A 6,810-nucleotide genomic window follows, 5' to 3' on the forward strand; every position below is an offset into this window, starting at 1 on the left:
ATTTCCAAGCATGCTACCAAAAAATTTTATATTCTCTTTTTGAACCGCGTATTAGACGTCATTTATGCAAATAAGACACCCGATATCAAAATGAGAGACATAAGAGATGGAAGTGATTTGGGAGCTATCAGTGTGTGGCCATACTGTTAACATAATCTCAGTTCGGATGATAACTCAATTATTATTATCCAGGATTGGAACAATGTCCCTAGACCTTTTATCACAGTAGTCCTTCCTCAAAGTCAACTGATTAGTTTTGTCTCTTCGCCGCTTCGACTTCTCAAAATACCTTGCCACTCACAAAGTTGTGAAAGTGCAGTTAAAGGAGTAACCAACGCTTCAGCACAAATCTGTGGACAATATATGTCGATATCAGAGCAAAATTAAAATTGCCTTAAATTTTACCTATTAATGAAACAAAAAATAATTAGAAGCAATCATTAATTCATAGTTTCTTTTTTGAGAGGTTAGGGGGAAAAAATGTAATTAAATATTCATAATAAATGAAAAATATCAAATTTATAGAATATAAAAATAACAATATGCTAAATATAAACAAATCAATACTAGAAATTAAGAAATAATAAATAACAGGTCGTATTGTTAAGAGTTTAATTGACAGCTTTCTTTGTCTAAAATTATTAATTGTTAAAATTATTTGGTATAATTGAACAAAAAAAAAATATTTAGTTATAATATATTTCTCACATTGTATCAAAAAATGATATTTGAGTAATAAAAATGAAGAGAAACATCATAATAAATGCGAGTAATACGCGGTACAAAAATAAAATATTTATTTATTTGCAACATGATTAGAACTAAAATACTCATACCATAAGGCATGTTAGAGAAAGGTTGTAAAATATTGTTGCAAACTATATGTTTTATCTATACTACTGCATAAAATAAAAATCCTGTTACTATGATTTTAATAAAACAACACAAAATTTTTCTTTTTTTCGACATTTTACATATTTTAAAATTAAAACGCTTCGATGAAGGTCCCTTGTTTTTGGACGTTAGATGATTATCTTCTTGTTTAGGGGAATTAAATGCAAGATGAATCCAGAGATATCCAATTCCAAACTTTTGTCATTTTGGTACAGTCTTGTTTATAATCTAATTCTAACACAATACATACATACATTAAGTTATAACGTATATTTTTTACAATCCTATAATATGTACTTTTAAGAGTTATGGGCAAGTAAAATTATCTTTTTAACAAGTTAAGTTAAAGTTAATAACCTTTAAAGTACTTTAAGTTAAATTAACTCACTCAACCTTGGTTAAGTTAAAATTAATTTTGTTATTAAAAAATAACTATTTAAGTAAGTCCATTGAGAGATTTATCAATTTTTTAATATAAAGATTATTCTGTCGGTCGCTATGGTGGAATTTTCTCTACTTCCAATTGAATGATCAAGAAAAAACTACAGATTCAAACTCCCAACAACTTCTGTTTCGAAGCGAAAAAAGCAATACTAGAGAAATTAACCAATGAAATGGAGAGTAATGAAAGTAAAATTTTAGATTTTATGTAATTTTAAACTATATGTTAAATTGTATAAATATTGGAGATCATATAAAATCGATTTGGTGTGGAATGATACATTTTCAAAGCTTAATAAAATAGACAGTGTCGACAGAGTGTTTAACTAAATTATCGGAGAACTAACAGTTATTTCAAGATTTTTCTTTTAGTTTTTCAACTGAGCATAAAAAAATTAATTTAACTGTAACTAATTAACTTAATCAAATTAGGTTAATCAAATTAGGTTAAAGTTAAGATAATGCAGTTTAAAAAATTGACTAGTTCAGTTATAAGTTAAAATAACGCTGCTTAAATAAATAACTAGTTAAGTTAAAAGTTAATTAACCTAATTTATTAATTTATCGAAGTCAAGTTAAGTTGCAGTAACTTGTCTAATTCTGAGTTTTAAGAACTAACTATTTGACATCCTTCTGAAATACATGCATTTATTAAGACTATAAATGGTGAATTTTGTGAGCCTTTGAATCAGGGAAGGATCTTGAATTGGAGCATGTGAATTGAAATGTTGCTCAACTACAAAGGTCGGGTAACTTTTTTTAGGGTTTCCCCAAAAGAATATATAGTAAATTAATTTACCACGAACCAGTGTAGGGGTATCAGCAAGATTATTTAGGTACTTTTTTAGGGGCTTGGTTTTTGAACTTTTTTTGAAAAAGAGATCGAAAAATTTGAAAAATCCATAGCTATTGACAACAAATTAAAAAAATTAAACTTCAAATATTAAATTTTTCGATAAATTTTTCAAAAATCAACAGCTATTCACAGAAAAATTCAAATATTAAATTTTTTGTATTAAAATTTCAAAAATCCATAGCAATTCACATAAAAATGAATTTTAATTCTTAATTTCGCAATAAAAAATTTATCCTAACTAAAAAAAAATCTAGTAAAATGCAAATATTCTTTAATTTGGGGAGAGCGGGCTAAAAACCCTCTAGCCTACACCTTTCGGACGCCCCTGTAATGGTATGTTGGTTATTAATATTAACACTAGGAAGTAATAATATCATTATCCCAAAATTATCTAAATTACCCCATGAGGGGTAATTTACCCCTGATCCCACTGCTCTACTTTAACTTCCAAGGAATTGAACTTCTGAAAATTACGTAAAATCATATTTTATATTGGTTGAAAGTATTTAATTCGCAACCTCGAATTTTATAAAAACAAAGAAAAGTTTTACAAAAACTTATGGGATTCTTAGGTATCTTCGGGCAAGCAAAGTTGTATATACCTACATATCGAAGATTGTGGGCCAAATTGCCATTAACTCAAAAAATACAAATATTGCCGGGTAGTACATTAAAATCTGAAAAATTTACAATCCAATAATTAATGCAGGTTGAGTGATTAAAAATAATTAATATTTCGATATATTAAATCATAATCAATTAGTTACCAAACGAAACAAACCTGAGCTCTCTAGCTTACGTACAAGTCGAGAAAATGACACTTGAGTGAGATCGATGAATTTCCATTTGCGCATTCCCAGCAATTAGGCGTCTCCAGGTACACCATCCACGCCGTCAGCAACTACAAAGCGTTACAGAGGAAGCAAGACTCTGTCAAAAAGACCAAACTTTACCTGTAGGAGTTAAAAAAAAACCAGACTAATCCTTTAATGTTCATGACGGCTCATGCAAGAGATCTCGATGATTGACACCAGACTGTCAAGAGGAATATAAAAAGTGGATAGAAAGAGCCTTGTGAGGGTAAAAAGCCACTTTTGATTCCATCAATGAAATAAACCCATCTCCTTCTTTGCAAGACTCTTTTGAATTAGTCTTTTCAATTCTTTTGAACTCTTTTTTAACACTTATGTCGCCATCATTACCGTAAGGGCGGCTACATTAATGTTTAGGAGAGCTCAGACACACATCTATTTGTATTATTAATTTGGTAGCAATTATATTGGGAAATAATTAAATTCAATGTGTTCAGATTTTTAATGAACCACATGGTAGTGATATTACCTTTATGTCATCAAATATTTGTTGTTAATACTCAAAAACAAAGAAATTCAAACTGTAAAATGAATTTTTCGGATCCATTTTATTTTGAAAAAAAAAAATCAAAAAATGGAAACATCCTTATTCATAGTGAAAGAACGGAGTTTCCCACCCTAACTAATTAAATATTTAAGTGAAGACAATTTGGCTCTCATCCCATGATATATATTTTTGAATTCATAAATGGTTTAATTCGGAAAATATTTACTGAAGAAAACAGCTGAAGAGAAAATACATCGTTTTTTGTTTATCTCAATTAATTGAATTCATATAGATTTTCATAACATACCTTAACTCTTTTTTTTCAAAAACATTATGATTATTTTGCTCACTTTGAAACTCCATTTCATATAGGAAAGGAACTTTTTGGAAAAAATTATAGTTACTATGTAAAATTTTGATATACTCAGATACATTCTGAGAAGAAAATATAACCAAGTGGCGAAACGATGGTCACATATTCAATTTTTGTCTTAATTCATTCGGGTATACTTTTTATCCACAATCTATTTACACAACCATTAATTATACATCCTCCATTAATTGAGCAATTCTACTGAATAAACAAGATAAATTATGCAAATTATTTTTTTGCATACGTCATATTTTGGCTTGTAATTTTTTTTTGTTTATCTTTATTCATATCATATATGTAGATATACAATATGCAAATATATCCAAAGCATAAAATATTATAATATAAAATTGCTAGGAGGAGTTGTATTGTATTACTATAAATAAGCATTTTAACTTAAAATTAGTACTCCTAGCCAATATCTACTGCTAAAAACAGTTTAAAATTGCGACGATCAAGAAGTCATAAAAACAACCACACACTAAATAATATAAAACATAAAAATCAATCCCTCGATAAAAGCGTTCATACCTCCGCACAATTGTTTTTAGAGTAGTTGTATATCTTGTTGAATCTGAATTATTTATATTTGACAATATCAATAGTATGGTCCAAGGAATCACCACCCATCCGTGGTATTTTCAATGCAAAAGAACTATACCTTGCTTCAGAGGACAAAACTATTGCTTTCAGGTTTTATCTGAGAATTGGTTCTCCACTTACCAATTTTTTGTCAATAAGGCGTTTAGTACTCAAAAGAGCGAAATGCATTGCCCGATTTTCTGCACTTTTTCTGCTTTGCCTTGTAGTCAAGCCGAACAAAATTGTTGCCTTTAAGGTATTAATGTTTTCGACCTCAGTTATTGCTTCCATTTCTAAGTCTCAAAGATTTTCTATACTGTTGAAAAAATATATATTTTCCATATATTTTGTCTCACAATATCCACTATTGACGTAGAATGAAAGCCAAGATCTCCGTGTAATGTAATTTTTTTTACAGCGACCCAAGTTTCAGAAATATATGACTTGTGAAAGAGACACATAATCCATTTGCTCTACTCTTTGATTGCCAAATGAAACAATAATGGTATAGCTGATGCCTTGTACAGGACTAAATGAATTATAAATATATCGTGTCTGGATATTCAAACTTTGACGAAAAGAGATTGTTTTATATACTAAAGGCGTAAGTACATATAACCCAATTTGAATCAGATTCCCCTTTACTTTTATATTCAATGCCCAATACAGTAGTTTTTCTTTAGATGGTGCCACCCACAAGTTTTAATCCTATATCTGGACTCCATTCACCTACTGGCAGAATGCTCGTTTTTCTTTGATTAATTTCTAACCCAGATTTCTTCTTATTTTTTTTTTGAAAAAGACATAATAGTCTCAATTTTTCTAATGAGTTGGGTTGATCAGTTGGATTCTAAAAATAACGTCTAATCGTTGTTGTAGAGATAAATTATATAGAGTTTATTATCAAATAAAATACTACATCCCCTTTTGTTTAATTTACGGCTAATTCTTCTATGGCCATAAAAACAATAGAGGAGAAGTCGGACGTCCTTGACGACAGCTTCTATTTAATATTATCGGACTACTTTTTTCTCTGTCTATATTGATATTAGAGGTACCGTTAAAAAGTAAAGATCGAATATGGTTGTAAAAACCCTTGCAAAGAAATTTCTTCGTAGTATGGAGAATATGAACATGATTTACTGTATCAAATGCCTCACGAAAATCAACGGCGATTAGGACGCCATATTTTTTTCTACTTTTTACAGAATGGATCGCACTTTAGATATTTTGAGAGACATTTGACACTTTTCTTCCTTTTAGGACACCTTTCTTATATGTACCAATCTTTTGATCAAATATTGGCTGAATTTGATCGGCAATTACTCCAAATAAAATTCGATATGTCTCATATAGCACTATTATCGGCCACCAGTGACCAATGTAATGTAAATTAAATTTATTATTGCGTAATTGTTATTTATAATTAGTCTTTGCCAAAGTAAGGAAAAATATCATTTACTGCATTCCAAATCGAGTAAGAAGTCTAAGTCCTTGAATAAATTCATCATGTCCAATTCGAGACTTTGAATATTTTATTGAATTCTTGAATATTAAAAATCTCTGTAAAATATATTTTAAAGAATAGGTGTAACTGGGATAATATGAGCCCCTAGATAATATGTAACACTATAATATACACTTTATAATTAGAATACTCAAATTGATATTATAGGAATATATGGTCCGAATAATGATGATCCCGAATTTTTTATTCCCAAACTTTTGTCTATAATATCAAGCAGACCAACCATAGCAGTGGATTTTAATGTCAAGATCAAGGTCGGTAGGGATTCAACATCGTTTACGCAAAACTCTCATCCTAGAGCTACTAAAACTCTTAACTCGATTATCGCATCATATGGTTTTCTTGACGCTGGTAGCGAAGCAGGGAGTTTACATGCATACTTTTTCCTCCTTAGACAAATTTTTGAGACCAGTATCCTCCCATATAGATCTTTTTCTATTCTAAGGTTTCTTAACACAATCTTTTAAGTTATACAGGGTGATAGAACAAAATAATATCACCATAAAGGCATTTTTGTACAAATTGACACGTCTTCAAAGGTGATTAAGGATAATAAGTCATGGAAGCTAAACTCTATCCCATTTGATGACCCTTATGTTAATACTGAAATTATAAATATAATTGAATGCACCAAGGCAATTTTAAACAATAAAAGAGACATTTCTTCTGAGTTTGAGAAAATGCTTAAAAAAATTTAAAAAATATGCCGAAAAGCTGGAGTCAGAAGATCACAACAAGTAATTAGAAATCTAAATATTTTGGAGAACATTAGTAATG

Source organism: Lepeophtheirus salmonis, chromosome 6 (genome assembly GCF_016086655.4).
Source record: "Lepeophtheirus salmonis chromosome 6, UVic_Lsal_1.4, whole genome shotgun sequence".
In the NCBI taxonomy this organism is placed as follows: domain Eukaryota; kingdom Metazoa; phylum Arthropoda; class Copepoda; order Siphonostomatoida; family Caligidae; genus Lepeophtheirus; species Lepeophtheirus salmonis.